Raw genomic sequence first — 17,546 nt, forward strand, 5'->3', positions numbered from 1 at the left:
ACATCTGGATCTCCATTCCTTCCGTGCAAATAGGTTCATCAACATCAGTTTTCTAGATTCCATACATACATGTGTGTGTGTGTGTGTGTGTGTGTGTGTTAATATAGGTTCTTCCACCTCACTAGAACTGACTTGAATTTGTTCTTTTTTATGGCTTAGTTATATTCCACTGCATATTTGTGTGTGTGTGTGTGTGTAAGTGTATACCACATCATCTTTATTCGTTCATCTTTCGATGGACATCTAGGTTGCTTCCACATCCTGGCTATTGTATTCATCGCTTCTTCTGAACACTGAGGTACATATGTCTTTTTCAATTCTGATTTTCTCAGGGTATATGCGCAGTAGTGGGTTCCTGCTGGGGCATATGGTAAAGCTGGGCTTCCCAACTGACTCAGTAGTAGTCAAGAATCTGCTTGCCAGTGCAGGAAATGCCAGAGATGCAGTTTCTATCCCTGTGTCAGAAAGATCCCCTGGTGTCGGAAATGGCAACCTACTCCAGTATTCTTGCCTGGTAAACCCCAGGGACTAAGAAGCCTGGTGGGCTGCAGGTCATGGTCACAGGGAGTCAGCCACAACTGAACACAGCAACGTGGTAAAGCTAGCTTCATGGTGCTGAATTCTCTTAACTTTTGCTTGTCTAGAACGCTTTTTATTTCTCCATCAAATCTGAATGAGAGTCTTTCTGGGTAGAGTATTCTTGGTTGTAAGTTCTTCTCTTTTATCACTTTAAATAAATCATGCCATTTCCTTCTGGCTTATAGAGTTTCTGTTGAGAAATCAGCAGATAACCTTATGGGAGATTCCTTATTTGTTATTTGTCATTTTTCTCTTGTTGTTTACAATATTCTCTCTCTGTCTTTAATTTTTGTCAGTTTGATTACTATGTATCTTGGTGTGTTCCTCCTTGCATTTATCCTGTCTGGGACTCTCTGTGCTTCCTGGATTTGCTTGACTGTTTCCTTTTACATGTTAGGAAAGTTTTCAGCTATTATGTATTCAAGTATTTTTTGGGGTCCTTTCTCTCTCTCTTCTCCTTCTGGGACCCCAATAATGCAAATGTTGGTGTGTTTAATGTCGTCCCAAGGGTCTCTTAGGCTGTCTTCATTTTTCTTCATTATTTTTTCTATATTCTGTTTTGCAGGAGTAATTTCTACCATTCTATATTCCAGGTCACTGATCTTCTGCCTCAGTTATCCTGCTATTGATTCCTTTTAGTGTATTGTTTATCTTTGTTTGTTTGTTCTTTAATTCTTCTAGGTCTTTGGTAGACATTTCTTGCGTCTTCTCCATTCTATATCCAAGAAGTTGGATCATCTTCACTATCATTAGTCTGAATTCTTTTCCTGGGAGGTTGCCTGTCTTCATTTTATTTAGTTGTTTTTCTGGGGTTTTATCTCGGCCCTGCATTTGGGACACAATCCTCTGCATTTTCACTTTGAGTCACTTTTGTGATGTGGTTTTCCTTCTGGCATTACCCAGGATTATAGTTCTTCTTGCTTCTTGTCTGCCCTCTGGTGGGTGAGGCTAAGAGGCTTATGTAAGCTTTCTGATGGGTGGGACTGGCAGTGGGAAAAACAGGGTCTTGCTCTGATGGGCAGGGCTGTGCTCAGTAAAAATTCAGTCCGATTGTGTGTTGATGAGTACAGCTACAATCCCTCCCTGTTAGATTCTTGGCCGGAGGTGACCCAGCCCTCAAGTCTCCAGGCTCTGTAGTAGGGTTTTAATGGCAGTCTACAAAAGGGCTCAGCCAAGGGGCACCTCCTACGGCTGCTGCTGCCCATGCCCCCATCCGGAGGTGAGGCCTGCTGACCCTCACCTCCGCAGGAGCCCCTCCATCACTAGCAGGGAGGTCTGGTTCAGTCTCCTGTGGGGTCACTGCTCCTTTCTGCTGGGTTCTGGTGCACACAAGATTTTTGTTTGTGCCCTCCGAGAGTAGAGTCTTTGGTTTCCCCAGGCATGTGGAGAAGTTCTATAACCAAATCTTGCTGGCCTTCAAAGTCAGATTCCTTGGGGATACCTAGTCCCTTTGTTGGACCGCCAAGCTAAGAAGCCTGACGTGGAGCTCAAAATCTTCACAACAGTGGGGAGCTTCTTTGGTATTACTGTTCTCCAGTTTGTGGGTCACCCATCCAGCAGGTATAGGATTTGATTTTATCAGGATTATGTCCTTCCTACATCTCCTGTGTCCTCCCCTTTGTCTCTGGCTGTGGTGTATCTTTTTTGGTGGGTTCCAGCATCCTCCTGTCAATAGTTGCTCAACAGCTAGTTGTGATTTCTAGTTCAATTTTATTAATAATGGCAAACCCAATTTCTATAATAAGTTGAATATATTCCATCACTGGTGCTGAAGACAGGATTAACCCCCATGGTGTAGATTACTGACAATATTTCTGTAAATATAATATGAAATATTTTATGTTATAACTTAACCCTATAGGAGAAAATTAAACTTACAGTACTATGCAGGGTATAAAAAGCAGCAAGTATACCTAATTACATTTGTTATTACATCCTGTATTTAGAGGATTTAGAAATTAATCTCCTCCTTAAAAATGGTCATACGGTACCTATATTTAGTTTCCTGTGGCTCCAGTAGTAAATTGGCACAAACCAAGTCATTTGCACGAACAGAGATGTATTCTCGTGCAGTTCTTGAGGCCAGACGGGAATTCAGAATGTCGTTGTCAGTGGGGATGTACTCGCTGGGAAGGCTCAGGGGAGAATCCCCCTTGGACTCTTCCAGCTTCTGCTGGCTTCTGGCGTTCCTTGGCTTGTGGCTGATTAACTCCAGCCTCTGCTCCTGTCTTCATGCATCTTCTTACTCTCTCCTTTCTCTTCCTCTTCCGTTTCTTATAGGGATAAATGTCACTGGGTTTAGGGCCCATCAGATAATGCAGAATATTCTCATCTCAAGATCCTTAATTTAACTGCACCTGCAGGGACCTTTTTGCCAGTAGGGTCATATTCATAGGTTGTGGAAGTTAGAATATAGACCTATCTTTTGGAAAGGAGAGGGAAGCCATAATTCAGCCCACTACACTGCCTACACACTCATACTTTGTTCCTGAGTAAAGCCTCATCAAAGTTATGTTTACCAAAAATCTAGGTTAAGCATATGAAACTCACATGTTTTTCATACATCAAAAATATAAATGTTTTACCTTAAGTTATCAATATTCAAAAAACTTAAGTTTCCTATCATCCTTCTCAGAAAATAAATTTTAAATACAACATTGAATAATCAGTCAAGTACTTAGACATACTTGGAGGAAACAGGAATAGAAAGAGGAAGCATCCATCAAAATGTGCATGACAGTGCACTTCTGTTATCTGTATTATGGAAATTACATTTTCTGGGGGAGATTGGGAAGATAGAAAGAGGTTTTCCAGGAGCAGTTCAGGAAGTTCAATCACTCAGTCGTGTCTGACTCTTTGCAACTCAGTGGACTGCAGCACACCAGGCTTCCCTGTCCATCACCAAATCCCGAAGTTTGCTTAAACTCATGTCCATCAAGTAGGTGATGCCATCCAACCATCTCATTCTCTGTCATCCCTTTCTCCTCCTGCCCTCAGTCTTTCCCAGCATCAGGGTCTTTTCCAATGGGTCAGTTCTTTGCATCAAGTGATCAAAGTACTGGAGTTTCAGCTTCAGCATCAGTCCTTCCAATGAACACCCAGGACTGATCTCCTTTAGGATGGACTGGTTGGATCTCCTTGCAGTCCAAGGGACTCTCAAGAGTCTTCTCCAGCACCACAGTTCAAAAGCATCAGTTCTTCAGCACTCAGCTTTCTTTATAGTCCAATTCTCACATCCATACATGACTACCAGAAAAATCATAGCTTTAACTAGACAGAACTTTGGTGGAAAAGTAACATCTCTGCTTTATAATATGCTCTCTAGGATGGTCATAGCTTTTCTTCCAAGGAGCAAGCATCTTTTAATTTCATGGCTGCAATCACCATCTGTAGTGATTTTGGAGCCCAAGAAAATAAAATCTGTCACTGTTTCCATTGTTTCCCCATCTATTTGCCATGAACTGATGCAACCGATGCCATGATCTTAGTTTTCTGAATGTTGAGTTGTAAGCCAACTTTTTCACTCTCCGCTTTCACTTTCATCAAGAGGTTCTTTAGTTCTGCTTCACTTTCTGTCATAAGGGTAGTGTCATTTACATATCTGAAGTTACTGATATTTCTCCCAACAATCTTGATTCTAGATGTGCTTCATCCAGACTGGATTTCACATGATGTACTCTGTATAGAAGTTAAATAAGCAGGGTGACAGTATACAGCCTTGATGTAATCCTTTCCCAATTTGGAACCAGTCTGCTGATCCATGTCTGGTTCTAACTGTTGCTTCTTGACCTGTATACAGATTTTCTTAGGAGGTATGTCAGGTAGTCTGGTATTCCCATCTCTTTCAGTATTTTCCACAGTTTATTGTGATCCACACAGTCAAAAGCTTTTTTATAATCAATAAAGCAGATGTTGATGTTTTTCTGAAATTCTCTTGGTTTTTCTATGATCCAACAGATATGTTGGCTATTTGATCTCTGATTCCTCTGCCTTTTCTAAATCCAGCTTGAACATCTGGAAGTTCACAGTTCACATACTGTTGAAGCCTGGCTTGGAGAATTTTGAGCATTACTTTGCTAGTGTGTGAGATGAGTGCAAGTGTGTAGTAGTTTGAACATTTTTTGGCATTGCCCTTCTTTGTGATTGGAATGAAAACTGACCTTTTCTAATCCTGTGGCCTTTTCTAATCCTGGAAAAATCTGCTGAGTTTTCCAGATTTGCTGGCATATTGAGTGTAGCACTTTCACAGCATCATCTTTTAGGATTTGAAATAGCTCAACTGGAATTCCATCACCTCCACTAGCTATGTCATAGTGATGCTTCCTAAGGCCCTCTTGACTTCGCATTCTAGGATATCTGGCTCTAGGTGAGTGATCACACCATCATGGTTATCTGGGTCATTAAGATCTCATTTGTATAGTTCTTCTGTGTATTCTTGCCACCTCTTCTTAATATCTTCTGCTTCTGTTAGGTCCATACCATTTCTGTCCTTTATCGAGCCCATCTTTGCATGAAATGTTCCCTTGGTATCTCTAATTTTTTGAAGAAATCTAGTCTTTATCTAGTCATAGCTATCAGGGTAAAGTAAAAAATATATCCAGTTATGTGAACTCAGAAGAATTTCCATTAAGAATGTTTCAGATGGTTGGTAGAAGGGGTTATAAAATAACCCTGAGAAGTTCCAAAAAATTTGTTGATATAATATGTGGTAATAGATGCCAGCAAAATTCCTGTATTTTTGTCCACAGTTTTTTCTCCCTCCCTTCCCTGTAAGATTTGCTAGCCCTTCCCATTGCCATGTGACTGTTCCTTGCCTCCTATTGGAAGAGAACACACTTTGAAAGCCCCAAACTCATGGGTATCCAAGAGATTTGACTTGCCTGTGTGATGTCTTGATCAGTGAACTCTGAGCAGGTAGATAAACAACATGTCCAGTGGAAACTTAAGATGCAGCAACATAAGCTTTAACATGCAGCCATAAAAACCATGGTCTTCATATGGACCACTCCAAGGGTCCCACGTCAGAGGTATAGCCTTTAGCTGACTCACAATCCACCTTCAGCTAAGAAATTTAAATTCATTAATATAAGCCACTGAGATTTAAGGACCATATACTAACAGAGCAAAATTAACTAATACTGATATAAGCAAAATGGCAATATAAAATATACACCTTGTATTTCCCAAACCCATACTGTTAAACACAACCCCATACTACTGTTTAAAAAGTTCTTAAGATCAAGATTGGTTCTAAACACTGGAGCAGGGAGAGGCTAAGAAAGGAAGGCATGAGATCCCATTCACTGATAGTAGGGAAAAATGGCTGCTGTTAACCCAAGTGCTTAGAAGGATGTTGCCTACTGTTTTTAATAATACATTGCAATCGTTACTGGATTTCACTCACATGAAACAATAAAATTATATATTTATCAGCTAACAAATCATGGGATACCCATGACCCAAAGATCAGTTTATTTTTTCCAAATAGAATTTTGCAGTTTCCACTGTATCCTTAAAGGACATACGGAATATCTCCTTGTTCTATATTTTACCTGACATAGCAGCTCCTGTTGCCTGTTTGTTGTTCTTCAGTTGATAAGTCGTGTCCAACTCTTTGAGACCAGATGGACTGCAGCATGCCTGGATCCTCTGTCCTCCACTGTCTTCTAGAGTTTGGTCAAATTCATGTCCACTGAGTCAGTGATGCTATCTAACCACCTCCTCCCCTGCCACACACTTCTCCTCTTGCCTTCAATCTTTCCCAGCATCAGGGTCTTTTCCAGTGAATCAGCTTTTCCCATCAGATGGCCAAAGTATTGGAGATTCAGCTTCAGCATCATTCTTTCCAATGACTATTCAAGGTTGATTTCCTTTAGGATGGACTGGTTTGATCTTGTTGGAGTCCAAGGGATTCTCAAGAGTCTTCTTTAGCACCACAATTTGAAAGTGTCAACTTTTTGGCTTTCAATCTTCTTTATGGCCCAACTCTTGCATTCATACATGACTACTGGAAAAACCATATCTTTGACTGTGTGGACATTTGTCAGCAAAGTGATGTCTCTGATTTTTAATATACTGTCTAGGTCTGCCATAGCCTTCCTTCTGAGGAGCAAGCATCTTTTAGTCTCATGACTGCAGTTACTGTTCTCAGAGACTATGGAGTAGATGAAAATAAAATCTGTCACTGTTTCCACTTTTTCCCCCTCTATTTGCCATGACATGATGGGACTGGATGCCATCATCTTAAGTTTCTTGAATGTTGAGTTTCAAGCCAGCGCTTTCACTGTCCTCTTTCACCCTCATCAAGAGGCTCCTTGGTTCTTTTCACTTTCTCCCATTAGAGTAGTGTCATCTGCTTACCTAAGGGTGTTGATATTTCTGCCTGAAATATTGATTCCATCTTGATGCATCTAGCCTGGCATTTCACGTGAGGCACTCTGCATAGAAGTTAAATAAGCAGAGTGATAATATGCAACCTTATCTTATTCCTTTCACATTTAAACCAGTCCATTGTTCCATATCCAGTTCTAACTGTTGCTTCTTGACCTGCATACAGGTTTCTCAGGGGACAGGTAAGGTAGTGGTACTCCTGTCTCTTTAAGAATTTTCCATAGTTTGTTGTGATCCACAAAACTCAAAGACCTCAGTAGTCAATAAATCAGAAGTAGATGTTTTTCTGAAATTTCCTTGCTGCTCCCTGATTCAACCAGTATTGGCAATTTGACCTCTTTTTCTTCTGCCTTTTCTAAACTCAGTTTGTAAATCTGGAATTTCTCAGTTCACATACTGCTGAAGCCTAGCTTGAAGGATTTTGAGCATAATCCTTCTGGCATATGAAATGAGCATAACTGTTCAGTAGTTTGGACATTCTTTCCCATGGCCCTTCTTTGGGATTGGGATGAAAACTGACCTTTTCCAGTCCTGTGGCCAGTTCTGAGTTTTCCAAATTTGCTGGCATATTGAATGCAGCTCTTTAAGAATATCATCTTTTAGGATTTTAAATTTCTCAGCAGGAATTCTGTCACCTCCACTAGCTTCATTCATTGTAATACTTCCAAAGGCCCGTTTGACTTCACCTTCCAGGATGCCCGGCTCCAGGTAAGTGACAACACTGCTGTGATTATCTGGGTCATTAAGACCATTTTTGTATAACTGTGTATTCTTGCGACCTCTTCATAGCATCTTCTATTTCCATTAGGTCCGTATTGTTTCTCTCCTTTATTGCGCCCATCCTTGTATGAAGTGTTCCCTTGATATCTCCAGGTTTCTTGAAGAGGTCTCTAATCGTTCCCATTATGTTTTCCTCTATTTCTCTGCCTCATTCATTTAAGCAGGCCTTTTCGCTTCTGCTTGCTAGTCTCTGTAACTCTGCCTTCAGTTGGCTATATCTTTCCCTTTCTCACTGGAGTTCCGCTTCCTTCTTTCCTCCGCCTCTGTAAGGCCTCCTCAGACAACCACTGTGCCTCGTTCCCTTTATTTTTCTTTGGGATGGTTTTGGCCGCTGCATCCTGTACGGTGTTACGAACCTCCGTCCATAGTTCTTCTGGCACTCTGGCTACCAGATCTCATCCCTTCAGTCCATTTGGCACGTCCACTCTGCAGTCGTGAGGGGTTTGATTTAGATCGTTCAGGGCTTCCCAGGTGGCGTAGTGGTAAGGACCTGCCTGCCAATGCGGGACACATAAGAGACACAGTTTAGACCCTGGGTCAGGAAGGTGCCCTGGAGGAGGAAAGGGCCCTCCGCTGCAGTGACCTTGACCGGAGAGGCCCTGGACAGAAGAGTCTAGGCCCGTAGGGTCGCGAAGAGTCAGTCTGACGGAAGTGACTCAGCACACGTCCCTGAATATGACCTAGCGATTTCCCCTGCTTTCTACAATCTGAGCCTGGATTTTGCAATAAGGAGCTGATGATCTGAGTCACAGTCAGGTGCTGGTCTTGCTTTTGCTAAGTGTCTGGAGCTTCTCCATCTTTGGCCACAGAGAACATGAAGAGTCTGATTTCGTTATTGACCATTTGGTGATGTCCATGTGTAGAGTCATCTCTTGGGTTGTTGGAAAAGAGCATTTGCTATACCCAGCGTGTTCTCTTAGCAAAACTCTGTTAGCCTTTGCCCTGCTTCATTTTGTACTCCAAACACAAACTTGCCTGTTAATCCAGGTATCTCTTCACTTCCTACATTTGCATTCCAATCCCCTGTGATGAAAAAAATGTCTTGTTTTTTTTTTTTTTTGGTGTTAGTTCCAAAAGGTCTTATACGTCTTCATAGAACTGGTCAGCCTCAGCTTTTTCAGGATCAGTGATTGGGGCATAGATTTGGATTACTGTGATGTTGAATGGTGTGCTTGGAAATGAACCAAGATCATTCTGTCAATTTTGAGATTGCATCCAAGTATTTTTGCCTGGAAAATCCCATGGACAGAGGAGCCTGGCAGGTACAGTGCATAGCACCACCACGAGCTGGACATGCCTGAGTGACTGAGCATGGAAATACTGGATTTTGGACTCTTTTGTGGACTGTGAGGGCTTCTCCATTTCCACCAATGGATTCTTACTCAAAGTAGTAAATATAATGGCCATCTGAATTATAGTTTCCCATTGTTGTCCATTTTAGTTCACTGATTCCTAAGATGTTAACATTCAATCTTGCCATCTCCTCCTTGATCACATCCAGTTTACCTTTGATTCGTGGAGCTAACATTCCAGGTTCCTGTTAGCTAAGAAAGACAGCTTTTCTTAAGTAATTCCTTAGCACCAGTCCATAATTATTACAACTTGACTCAGCAAGAATTCCCTTTTGTAATTATTTTTAATGTTTCAGAATCTATATTATAAACAATAACTGCACACAGTTCTATAAATTTTCATTTCTGTAACAGTCCTAAAACGTCTTCCAGAAGAAAACATTTATCCATATTCTTTACTTGAAGAAGCACATGCATAGAATTAGGCCACTTGCTTTACCTGTACATTTAATGGCAGAATTTGTACTTGAACCCCTGTCTTCAAACTCCTTTGTCTATGTCATTTCACCAAAAGAGGATATTTCAGAGCAATTCAATCTTTTTTTTCTTCCTCACACTGACTTCTTAACTCTCCTGCACATGAAAATAATTTCATAAATACTGATTTCTGTCACTGCAGCTTAGTTTAAAACTTACTTACGTAGAATCTCAATTAGCCTAAAGTATAAATTAATAAGGAAAAACTGATTACAAAGACATTTGTATTTTAAAGTCAATAGAATAGAAGAGAAAAGAATAGGAGTTGTAAATCATTTTAAGTACCATTAAACTTTTACATAATTCTATTTTGTTTTATACCTTTAGAGTCCAAATTAAAAGGAAATCTGTTCGTGTATAAAGTGTCTAGTTTCTGCCAGCCTAATCAGTGTCACAGCGAAGATGCATGCATGCAAATTGGAAGACATCTCTAATGCGTATGCTTCAATTCATGCTTTTGGGAAATGTTCCCCAGTACTGCAGACTGGTATATTGTAGGCCTGTTTAGTTTCACTCATAGAGGCCCATAGATTCAAAAGATTGATGACAACGCTGGGCCATATGTTTTCTTGTCAGTGTTAAGAAGATAGTTTTCTGTAGGAGTCTGAAAATAGTGTTTTATTAAATTGGAAATTGGACCTCTGAGAAGAGGAGACAACCCTGGGTTTTCTGACGTTGGTCTAATTATCTCAAGCCACCGTTCTTAATCCTGTATCTACGGACTTGTCTTTTTTTGGAAACCCATTCCTTTTTATAGTTAGTGGAAAATAAACAAATAAACATATGCCTTTGGGCTCAGTGGAATACAAACAACTGTGAATAATTAAGATAAGAGTCTTATAGAAGAGCATCTTATTGTTTAGCTCTAAATTTTGTTAATACTCCTACACCTTATATTTGTCAAAGTATTTATTTTGGCAGTAAATACAGAGATGGTGAAAGCAAGATAAAACCTAGGAAGCAGAAATAATTTTAATAGAGGGAAATGCATGCTGTAATAATAGTAATTTTGCATAAATCTCTGAGGTGAAGTGTTTCCATGTGTGACTTTTAGGATGGTCTGATTTGCATTATAGTATATTTATATCATAATCATCTTTCACTTAGGAGATTCAATTATATGTGCCTTGCAAAAAATTAATCAGTGAGACAGGGAAGGAGGGAGGGAGAGAGAGAAGAGGAATGAGAACATGCCAGAGAGTAAGTGTGACATAGGAAATATGAATTCAGTTCATAAATTAAATTATAATTCTCCAGCACCTGTGTATCTCTTATAATGTGAACATCTCATTATGTTGATTACTTATGGTTAAAACAAGACCTTGGGTTATTTCATCTAGTGTTTAACCAAAGGAGCAGCTATCTATCCAACAGTGAAGGCAAAATTGATTATGTTAGCTTTAAAGAGGACCACTATGTCTATCTTTAAATGATTTCTTCATAAGGAAATTTTGAGGAGATTTTTGACCATCTGCAAAGTTTGCTTCTTCTGATCTTTTTAGAAAGAACTCAGTTCATGCATGTTCTTCCTCTCCATTGGTTTAGGCCTAATGATCTCGACTATATTTTTTGCAAGCTGAACATTACTGTGGATTTCAGTGCTTACCACGTATTCTCCTCTTTTGGCATCACCCAAGAAAAGATTAATTTATAGTAAAACAGTAACATTTAAAAATTATTTGCATTTACATTTAAAATTAGAAAACATGGTAATTAAAAAAAAAAAGACATTTCTGCTTGCTATTTCCTGTGTCCATGGTATGGCTGAAACTTCTTGATTTTAGGATAATTTATTTTTAGTATAAATTCCAGGTTCAAAACAATGCCAGGTGTTTTTTTTTGCATTTTGTTTTTCAGTATTTTCTATACCTGTTAGCATACACAACAATACAAACACAAATAAAGAACAACTGATTCCTTTATAGCTATATAAAATATTTTGCAGATTAAATTAGATACAATGTTTGCTGCAGAATGAATGATTATGCTCCTCCCAAAAAAAACTGTCCTGAAACCTAATCCCACTCTAATGGTATTTGGAGGTGGGGAGGTGGGGTCTCTTGGAGGTAATTAGGTCAAAAGGGCAGAGCACTCATGAATGTGATTAGTACGCTACTGAAAGAAGCTCCAGCTTAGAGAAGCAATGTTCTGTGGCAGCCTGAATGGGGCAGGATTTTGGGGGAAAATGTAAGCATGAATGCTGAGTTGGGTCTTGACTCTTTGTGACCCTGTGGACAGAAGCCCACCAGGCTTCTCTGTCCATGGGATTTTAGAGACAAGAGCACTGGGGTGGATTGCCAGTTCCTCCTCCAGGCAATCTGCCCTACCCCAGGATCAAGCCCGTGTCTCCTGCATCAGCACGCAGATGCTTCACCACTGAGCCACCTGTGAAGCCCTGGGGGGAGAATGGATATATGTATATGTATGGCTGAGTCCCTTCGCTATTCACCTGAAACTGTCACAACGTTGTTAATCAACTGTACCCCAATAGAAAATTAAAAGTTAAAAATAAACCCTATGTAATGTTAAGCATTCCCCAAAGATCCAAAAGACATGTCCCTGTGTATGATGCTTTGAGCTTCAATCCCAGATAAATACCCACCAAAAGGAAAACAAAAACAGACTCCAGAGAGCTCTCTCCACTCTTCAGTCTTTTGAGAAAATATCAAAAAGTTGGCTGGTTATGAACTCACAGTCAGGTTCTCACCAGGCCCAAAATCTGATGAGGCCTTGATCTTAGATTCCCCAGGTTCCAGAATTGTGAGAAATAAATGTGTGTTGTTTATAAGCCACCCAGCCTATGGTATTTTTGTTATGGCAGTCTGAACAGATTAAAGCAGCATTTCAATAAAAATCTGAACACATATTAAAGTATATCTTACCTATTTTAAAATACATGTAATAAAATTTCATCAATAATCTTCAGTTCTCTCTCATGAGTTTTTCAACCTGTAGCCAAACCAGACTGCAGAGTTAGCAGGTTTGGAATGATAAAGTATGGGGAGCTAACTTTTGGACACAGTAAGATTAGTTTCCTACTACAAGTGAAAAAAGAATAGTTATCTATCTAAGTCTATCCAGTTCAGTTCAGTTCAGTCGCTCAGTTGTGTCCGACTCTTTGCAACCCCATGAATCGCAACACACCAGGCCTCCCTGTCCATCACTAACTCCCAGAGTTTACTCAAATCCATGTCCATTGAGTCAGTGATGCCATCCAACCATCTCATCCTCTGTCATCCCCTTCTCCTCCTGCCCTTAATCTTTCCCAGCATATGACTTTTTCAAATGAGTCAGCTCTTCACATCAGGTAGCCAAAGTATTGGAGGTTCAGCTTCAGCATCAGTCCTTCCAGTGAACACTCAGGACTGATCTCCTTTAGGATGGACTGGTTGGATCTCCTTGCAGTCCAAGGGACTCTCAAGAGTCTTCTCCCACACCACAGTTCAAAAGCAGCAATTCTTCAGCACTCAGCTTTCTTTATAGTCCAACTCTCCAAGCATATAAGAAACAGAGATTTGTTCGAAATATTGGTAGAAATTTGAGTCAAACATATAAGCATTTAAAGCATGAAGATTATATCACATAGACTAATAGGCATAGAAAACAGAAGCTAAGGATTGAGCTCTAGAGCATTTCCAAATTTTGAACTCAAAAAAATGAGGCAAAGCCTGCAAGTAGTGATTGAGAAGTAGAAGCCTGAGGAATAGAATGAAAATTAAGTGAAGATAGTAATTTAGAAGCCAAGTGAAGAAACTGTTTTAAGAAGCAGAAAACAACCAACTATGCCAAATTCCTCTGACAACTGACTAAGATGAATATTGGGAATTAGTTGTGTTTACTGTATATTTCTATATGTTTATATATGTAAACATATAAAACTACATACAGCTATACATTGTTTAATGATATCAAGGCATTGTCACTTGTTAGGCAATGTTCTAAATACTATATATATGTGTGTGTGTGTGTGTGTGTGTGTGTGTACATATATATCTATTTTAATTTTATAGCAATCATGTGAAGTAATTATTTTTATTCTCACACTGTAGGTGAATACACTTACATGCACACACACACACACACACACACATAATAAGTAGGTTATAAGTTGCCTAGGGTCACATGTACTGTAAATGGTACAGCTAAGATTCAAACCCAGGTGGCCCGTATAAACTTTCAGCCTGTATAAACTTTCACAAGGACAGTTCTATTCCAGTTTTGTTGTCTTTTTAGAACTTTGTATATGGGTGTTTCTGACCCAGGCAATCGAAGAAACAAGCATGAATTTGATGGTTAAAGGATTTAAGCTAGTGTATATGATGTGATGTGATTACACTACCTCTTAATTGTGTGGCAAACACAATGGAGAATGATTTAATGAGATAACAGCTTCAGTCAGGAATTACAATTAGAAAGTTCCCCTAGCAATCCAGGCAAGGAATGTGATAGAAGTAGTAGTTGGTGATGGAAAAAGTAAACAGATTTTAGGGCTACTTAAGGACAGAAGTCACATATTTCATGATCGAAGCTTAAAGAGAGTCACTTATAATCTCCAGATATTTGATTGGAATAACTAAGTGGATGATGATGTCATTTCTTGGCAGACAGAAAGGTAAAAGAAAAAGCTTAATGGAAGAAGCATAAGGAAAAGTTAATTTAAAAATGATCGGTTTGATGTTACTTGTAGAACTTTAAAGTGGAGATTTCAATAGACAGTGTTGTAGAGTAGCTTAAGATGAGATGCTTGGTTTGAATGGAAGGTACTCCTTTATTTTTTATTTCATAATTTTTATTAGGGTGTCATTGATGTGCACTGGTGTGTTTCTTCTGTACAGCAAAGTGGATCAACTATGCAAATACGTCCATCTACTTTTAGATTCTCTTCCCATGCACGTCATCACAGAGTATCTCATGCAGCTCCCTGTGATCTAGAGGAGGCTCTTGGGGACCTGTCTCATATACAGACGTGCATATGTGTCAGTCCCAGGTTCCCAGTGTTTCCCTGCTGCCCCCCGCCTCGGTAACCATAGGTTGGTCTTCTATGTCTGTGACTCCGTTTCTGATTTGTAAATAGGCTCATGTGTGTCGTCCTTCCTTTTAGATTCCATGTGTGTGCTGTGCTTAATTGCTCAGTCAGGTCTGACTCTTTGTGACCCCATGGACTGTAGCCCACCAGGCTCCTCTGTCCATTGGGATTCTCCTGGCAAGAATACTAGAGTGAGTTACCTTGTCCTGCTCCAGGGGATCTTCCCAACCCCAGCGATCAAACCCAGGTCTCCGGCATTGCAGGCAGTTTCTTTACTATCTGAGCCACCAGAGAAGACCAATATATTTGTCTTTCTCTGTTTGGCTTCACTCACTATGGCAATCTCTAGGTCTATCTATGTCACTGCAAATAGCATTATTTCATTTTATGACTGATATATGTTCCATTTTATATATATACCACATCTTCTTTATCCATTCCTCCACTGATGGATATTTAGGTTTATCCTGTGTCCTATCTATTGTAAATAGAGCTGCAGTGAACACTGGGGTGAGTGTATCTTTTTGATTTATGGTTTCTTTGGATATATGCCCAGGAGTGGGGTTCCTAGGTCATATTGTAGTTCTACTTTTAGTTTTTTAAGAACCTCCATTGTTCTCCATTGGGCTCTACCAACTTACATTCCCACCAAGAGTGTAAATGGGATCTTCTTTTACACACCCTTTCCAGCATTCATTATTTGTAGGTTTCTGACCAGTGTGAGGTGATACCTCATTATAGGTTTGACTTGCATTTCTCTAATAACTGGTGATGTTGAGCACCTTTTCATGTGCCTCTTGGCCATCTGTATGTCTTCTTTGGAGAGATTAGATCTTCTGCATATTTTTTGATTGGATGGTTATGGATTTTTTTTTATATATTGAGCCTAATGAGCTATCTGTATATTTTGGAGATTAATCCCTTGTTAGTTGCTTTGTCTGCAAATATTTCTCCCATTCTGTGGGAGAAATTGTCTTTTCATTTTGTTCATGGTTTCCTTCACTTAAAGCTGTCCTAAATATTTTAAGTTTAAATTTAATTAGATCCCATTTGTTTATTTTTATTATTTTCCTTACTTTAGTAGGTGGGTCATTAAAGACTTTGCTGTGATTTATGTCAAAAACTGTTCTGTTTTTCTCTAAGGTTTTAAAGTATCTAGTCTTACATTTAAGTCATTCTGAGTTTATTTTTGCATGTGGTGTTAGGGAGTGATCTAGTCATTAACATGTAACTGTCCCGTTTCCCCAGCACCACTTATTGAATAGACTGTCTCTTCTCCATTGTATGGTTTTGCCTGCTTTGTCATAGATTAGGTGACAATGGGTGTGTAGGTTTATTGCTGGGCTTTCCATCCTGTTCCATTGATCTATATTTCTGTTTTTGTCTCTGTACCATAGTGCTTTTATGATTGTAGCTTTGTAGTATTGTCTGATGCTCACAAGGTTTTGCTTGTATCCTCCAAGAGTCTGCTTCCCCAGCCCTGTGGAAGTTCTGTAATCAAATCCCACTGGCCTCCAAAGTCAAATTCCCTGGGGGTTCTCAGTCCCTGTGCCAGGTTCCCAGGTTGAGGAATCTGTTGTGGGTCCTAGAACTTTCTTAACAGTGAAAAAATTTCCTTAATATAATTGTTCTGTAGTCTGTGCTCACCAGAAGCCAGGAGAAAGGAGCAGTGTCCCCACAAGGGACTAAGCCACACTTGCCTGTTAGTGTCCAGGAGTCTCCAGTGGAGGTGTGGGTCAACAGTTTGGCCTCAGGCCAAACAACAGGAAGGGAACACAGCCCCACCCATCAACAGAAAATTGGATTAAAGATTTACTGAGCATGGCCCTGCCCATTAGAACAAGACCTAGTTTCCCCCACAGTCAGTCTTTGCCATCAGGAAGCTTCCATAAGCCTCTTATCCTGATTCATCAGAGGGCAGACAGAATGAAAACCACAATCACAGAGAACTAACCAAGCTGATCACATAGATCACAGCCTTGTCTCAATGAAACAATGAGCCATGCTGTGTAGGGTCATCCAAGACAGATGGGTCATGGTGGAGAGTTCTGATAAAATGTGGTCCACTGGAGAAGGGAATGGCAAACCTCTTCAGTATTCTTGCCTTGAGAACCCCATGAACAGTATGAAAAGGTGAAAAGATAGGACACTGAAAGATGAACTCCCCAGGTTGGTAGGTTCCCAATATGCTACTGGGGTAGAGTGGAGAAATAACTCCAGAAAGAATGAAGAGATGGAGCCAAAGCAAAAACAACACCCAGCTGTGGTTGTGACTGGTGATGGAAGTAAAGAACAGTATTGCATAGGAAGCTGGAGTGTTAGGTCCCTGAGTCAAGGTAAACTGGAAGCTTTGAAACTGGAGATGGCAAGAGTGAACATCATTTTAGGAATCAGTGACTGGGCAAATTTAATTCAGACGACCATTATATCTACTACTGTGGGCAAGAATCTCTAGGAAGACGTGGAGTGGTCCTCATACTCAACAGAAGAGTCTGGAAGGCAGTACTTGGGTGCAGTCTCAAAAATGACAGGATGATGTCTGTTTGTTTCCAAGGCAAATCACTCAATATCACAGTAACCCAAGTCTGTGCCCAGCCACTAGTGCCAAAGAAGATGAAGTTAACAGGTTCTATGATTATCTACAAGACATTCTATATCTAACACCAGAAAAGATGACCTTCATGAAGCTGGGCAAAGGCTAATAGAGTTTTGCCAAGAGAACGCACAGGTCATAGCAAACACCCTCTTCCAACAACACAAGAGAAGACTCTACACATGGACATCACCAGATGGTCAGCACTGAAATCAGATTGATTATAATTATTTGCAGCCAAAGATGGAGAAACTCTATACAGTCAGCAAGAACAAGACTGGGAGCTGACTGTGGTTCAGATCATGAACTCCTTATTGCGAAATTCAGACTGAAATTGAAGAAAGTAGGG

The sequence above is a fragment of the Odocoileus virginianus genome, chromosome 21, assembly GCF_023699985.2.
Source record: "Odocoileus virginianus isolate 20LAN1187 ecotype Illinois chromosome 21, Ovbor_1.2, whole genome shotgun sequence".
Lineage (NCBI taxonomy): Eukaryota > Metazoa > Chordata > Mammalia > Artiodactyla > Cervidae > Odocoileus > Odocoileus virginianus.